A 6,000-nucleotide genomic window follows, 5' to 3' on the forward strand; every position below is an offset into this window, starting at 1 on the left:
ACTGCAAGGGTAAAAAGACCCTGATGGACCCTCAAACAGTAGTAAGGATGTGTTCTACAAATTACAATGAGAGATAGAAAATACATGCCAAAAAGACAATGATACAATAGTCATGGGAGATTTCATTATACAGGTAGATTGGGAAGATCAGGATAGTACGGCATTTCAGGAGGGGGATTTCTAGAGTGCCTATGAGACTGCTTTTAGAACAGCTCGTGGTTGAGCCCACTAGGGGATCAGCTATTCTGGATTGGGTGTTGTGCAATGAACCAGAATTGATGAGTGAGTTTAAGGTAAAAGAACCCTTAGGGGCAGTGATCATAATATGATCAAATTCAGCCTGAAATTTAAGAAGGAGTAGCTAAAGTCAATGTATCAGTATTACAGTGGAGTAAAGGGAATTACAGAGGCACGAGAGAGGAGTTGGCCAGAATTGATTGGAAAACAACACTGGCAGGGATCGTGGCAGAGCAGCAATGGCTGAAATTTCTGGAAGCAATTCAGAAGGCATGGGATATGTACCTCCCAAAGAAGAAGTAGTATTCTAAAGACAAGATGATGCAACGGTGGCTAACAAAAGAAGTCAAAGCCAACATAAAAGCCAAAGAGAGGGCACAGAATAGAGCAAAAATTAGTGGGAAGTTAGAGAATTGGGAAGCTATTAAAAAGCAACAGAAGGCAACTTAAAAAGTCATTGAGAGGATAAAGATGGAATATGAAAGTAAGCTAGCCAATAATATTCAAGAGGATACCAGAAGTTTCTTCAGATACATGAAGTGTAAAGGAGAGGTGAGAGTGGATATCAGGTCACTGGAAAACAATGCTGGGGAGGTGGTATTGGGGTACAAGGAAATGGTGCATGAACTGAATAAGTATTTTGCATCAGTCTTCATTGTGGAAGTGTAAGCCTCAAGCTTGGCCAGCACGTGTTCGTCTCGGGGAAGACAACTTCTGGCCCTGCCAAACTGAGAAATCAATTTGGATGCTGCATGGTGTGTTATCCAGTTAAAAATCCGCACCCCAAAATATCAGACAGTACACAATGTATGATTAAATGATTGAACTTCATATATCTTAATCTGAATAAAGGGTTAGTAAAGAAAATGGGCCCATTTTAAGGAAAAAAGTCAATTGAGCGTCGTTGAAGCTCACTGATATGGCTATTCATCAACCATCGACCTCCGAGCGTTGCCAGCCCTTGGACCCTTGCTCCTCAGTCCTCTCCTTCCGATTGTCCTCCGACTCTCTCCATCGCTCCCGGATGAAAGACTGCGAGAAACCCGGCTTCCAGACACACAAGAAAGAACAACAGTTCTCCCATTGGATAACATACATTCCAAAATCCCATTATCTCTAGCCATAACCCAAAAATTGCTGCTACAGAGAAACCATTACCTTAACAGTGAAACATTACATAGAAGCCATTACATTAGCCTCAGCAGTGAAACCTTACAGTGTGTTACAGAAGACACTAGCAGTATGGTGGAAGTTCCAGGTGTCAAGGGTCATGAAGTGTGTCAAGTTACCATTAGTAGGGGGAAGGCTATTGGGAAGCTGAAAGATCTAAAGGTATACAAGTCACCTGGACAAGATGGTGTACACCCCAGGGTTCTTAAAGAGGTGGCTGAAGAGATTGTGGAGGTATTACTAATGATCTTTCAAGAATCACTAGATGGTTCCAGAAGAATAAAAAATTGCAAATGTCACTCCACTCTTCAAGAAGGGAGGGAGGCAGAAGAAAGAAAACTGTAGTAACTTACACAAAATGCTGGAAGAACTCAGTAGACCAGGCAGCTTCTATAGAAAAGAGTACAGTGGATATTTCTGGCTGAGATCCTTCATCGGGACTAGAAAAAAAGATGAGGAGTCTGAGTAAGAAAGTGGAGGGAGGGGAGGAAGAACCATCCTCTGAACCACCCAGGTGATAGGTGAAACTGGGGGGGGGGAGGGTGCAAGGGATGAAGTAAAGAGCTGGGAAATTGATTGGTGAAAGAGATACTAGAGAAGGAGGAATCTGATAGGAGAGGACAGAGGCCGTAGAAGAAAGAAAAGGGGGAGGAGCACCACAGGGAGGTGATCAGCAGGCAAGGAGATAAGGCGAAAGAGGGAAAAGGGAATGTGGAATGGTAAAGGTTGCGGAGGGGGCCATTACTGGATGTCCGAGAAATCCTTGAAAGTGAAACAAGTGCTTCACCTACCCCTACACATCTTCCCTCGCTACCATTCAGGGCCCCAAACAGTCCTTTCAGGTGAAGCGACACTTCACTTGTGAGTCTGTTGGGGTCATATACTGTGTGCAGTGCTCCAGGTGTGACCTCCTGTATATCGATGAGATCCAATGTAGATTGGAAGACCGCTTCGCTGAGCACCTATGACCAGAAAAAGCGGGATCTCCCAGTGGCCACCCATTTTAGTTCCACCTCTCTTTCCCATTATGACATGTCAGTCCACAGCCTCCTCTACTGTTCTGATGAGGCTGCAGTCAGGTTGAAGGAGAAACACCTGGGTAGCCTCCAACCTGATGGTATGAACATTGACTTCTCAAACAGCCAGTAATGGCCCCTCCCCTTTACCATTCCCCATTCCCATTTCCCTCTCTCATCTTATCTCCTCCCTCTGGTGTTCCTCTCTCTTTTCTTTCTTCCATGGCCTCTATCCTCTCCTATCAGATTCCTCCTCGCCAGCCCTGTATCTCTTGCACCAATCAACTTTCCAGCTCTTTACTTCACTGCTCTCCCTCCCGGTTTCACCTATCACCTTGTGGTTCTTCCTCCCTTCTCCCCAATTTCTTACTCTGATTCCTCATTTTTTTTTTCCAGTCCTGATGAAGGGTTTTGGCCTGAAATCTCAACTGTACTCTTTTCCATAGAAGCTGGTTGGCCTGCTGAGTTTCTCCAACATTTTGCTTGTGTAACGAGCTGGAAGGTTTCACTGCTAATGTAATGGTCTCTCTGTAATGTTCCATTGCTTAGGTAATGGTTTCTCTGTAGCAGCGATGTTTGGGTTATGACTAGAAATAATGAGGTTTGGAATGTTGGGGCTATCCAATGAGAGAAATGTTGTTCTTTCTTGTGAGTCTGGAAAAGAGATTTTCACAGTCTTTTGCCAGGGAGAGGTGAGGAGAGATGACGCAAATGAAGAGAGTTGGTAGACTGCCAGATGGAGTGGACTGGAGCAAGAGTTGATGGTGGATGACCGGCTTATCAGTGATCTCCAACATTGTGCAATAGACTCTTTCATGAGAATGGGCCCTTTTTCTTTTTGTTTGATTTTCTTTACTAACCATATAGTCAAATTAAGAATTACAAAGCTCAATCGTTTAATTACATATTGTGTACTGTTTGTTATTTCGGGGTACAGGGAACGTATTCCACAGCACCCACCCAAATGAGATTTCTCAAGTTTGGCCAGGCTGGGGCTATCACCCCCAATACTAAGCCACTAGCCGAAGCGAGAGTTACAGTTGTGATACTTGGATTCCAGCATCTGCAGCTTTTCTCTTGTTTGTGACCAGTTCATCTGACGTCAGTGGTTGGGAAGATATTGAAGTCGATTATGAAGAATGAGGTCTCAGGATAATTGGAGGCAGATGATAAAATAGGCAAAGTCAGTATAGTTTCCTCAAGGGAAAATCTTGCCTGACAAATCTGTTGAAATTTTTGAAGAAATAACAAGCAGAATAGACAAAGGAGAATTCGTTGATGTTCAGTACAGGTTCCCCCCGCCATCCAAAGGTAAAGCGTTCCTATGAAACGGTTCGTAAGCCGGAATGCCATAAAGTGAAGAAGCAATTACCATTTATTTATATGGGAAAATTTTATGAGCGTTCACAGACCCAAAAATAACCTACCAAATCATGCCAAATAACACATAAAACCTAAAATAACAGTAGCATATAGTAAAAGCAGGAATGATATGATAAATATACAGCTTATATAAAGTAGAAATACTTTTCCACACTCATTGCCTGAACTGTTCTCCGTAGCAAAAATCTCACGCAAGCACCGTCGGCAAAGTCGCAGCGCAAGCGCTCTCCAATAACCTTTAAGCTATGAAGCTGCCAAATCATACCAAATAACACGTAAAGATACATAGCCGATATAAAGTAGAAATAATGTATGTACAGTGTAGTATCACTTACCGGAATTGGGACAGTGTCGAGCACACTGATGATGTTGTATTAGGCTGAGTCGGACAACATCATCTTTGTCAGCTTCCACTAGCCAAACTCACTTAGTCCTTACTTCGTTCACCACGATCAAAATGCTTAATTATGTCTAGTTTTACGCTAAATGTAACACCCTTACGAGCTCTTTCAGGCTTTTGCAAACGGCTGCTCACAGGCAGGTGTTTAAGCAACGCCGTCGAGAATGCAGTTCCGAATCCGGGGGAAGAGCAGCTGCTCAGGGCCTTTTATCACGTGCTGATTTTTTTTTTGTGTGCTGCTTTTTTCGTGACAGTGAAAACACCTTCTGTTAGCAAAAACAGGGTACTAATGTAGGTCTTTCGTAACAGTGAGGTTTTGTAAAGTGAACGTTCGAAAAGCGGGGGACACCTGTACTTGGATTTTCAGAATGCTTTTGACAAGGTGCCACACATGAGGCTGCTGAACAAGTTACAAACCAATGGTATTTCAAAAAAGATTCTAGCATGGATAAAGCAGTGGTGATTGGCAGAAGGCAAAGAGTGGAAATAAAGGGAACCTTTTCTGCCAGATTCTCTATTCTGGTGACTAGCGGTGTTGCACAGTGGTCTTTGTTGGGAACAATTCTTTTTTGACGTTATATGTCGATGATTGGGATGATGGAATTGATGGCTTGTTGCACAGTTTGCAGGTGATATGAAGATAGATGGGGGAGCAGGTAGTTTTGAGGAAGTAGAGAGACTACAGAAGCACTTAGTCAGATCAAGAGAATGAGCAAAGAAATGGCGGATATCAGGAAGTGTATGGTTTTACACTTTGGTAGAAGAAATGAAACCGTTGACTGTTTTCTAAATAGTGAGAAAATACATTCTTTATTTTCCACTTTGGCTTCTTATCTCTTCTTCACCTGCCTATAACCGCTCCCTGGTGACCCTCTTCCTTCCCTTTCTCCCATGATCCACTCTCCATTTCTATCGGATTTCAACTTCTCAGCCCTTTGCCTTTTCCAATTATCACTTCACAGCTTTTTACTTTATCCCCCATATACCTGTCACCTTGTAGATTGTCTTCCTTCCTCTCCTCCCAACTTCTTATTCTGGCATCTTCCCAGTTCCTTTCCAGTTCTGATCAGGGGTCTTTTATTCATTTCCGTAGATGCTGCCTGAACTGCTGAGGTCCTTCTGAATTATGTGCATGTTGCAGATAAGCTACACCCCAGGGTTCTGAAAGAGATAGCTGAAGAGATTGTGGAGGCATTCACAGTGATCTTCCAAGAAGCAATTGATTCTGGAATGGTTCTGGAGGACTGGAAAATGGTAAATATTACTCCACTCTTGAAGAAAGGAAGGAGGCAGAAGAAATGAAATTATAGGCCAGTTAGCCTGACTTCAATGATTGGGAGTCCATTATTAAGGATGAGGCTTTGGGGTACTTGGAGACACATGATAAAAAAAGGCAAGCATGGTTTCCTCAAGAGGAAATCTTGCCTGTCAAATCTGTTGGAATTCTTGAGGAAACAGAATACAGGATAGACAAAAGAAAGTCAATGGATCTTGTTTACTTGGATTTTCAGGCCTTTGACAATATGCCACACATAAAACTGCTTAACAAGATCACGTGTAAAGAAGATGTTTCAACTGTGACCCCTGTGGGGCATCACTAGTCACCAGCAGCCAACAAGAAAAGGATCCCTTTATTCTCACTCTTTGTGTCCTGCCAATCAGCCAATGCCTTATCCATGCTAGTATATTTCCTGTAATACCAATAGCCTAGATTTAGTGGATGTAAAGAGACTGTTTCCTGTTATGGGAAGTTTAAGGACAGGGCATAGTGTCAGAATAGAGGGATGTCCATTC

Source organism: Mobula hypostoma, chromosome 3 (genome assembly GCF_963921235.1).
Source record: "Mobula hypostoma chromosome 3, sMobHyp1.1, whole genome shotgun sequence".
NCBI classification, from domain to species: Eukaryota; Metazoa; Chordata; class Chondrichthyes; order Myliobatiformes; family Myliobatidae; genus Mobula; species Mobula hypostoma.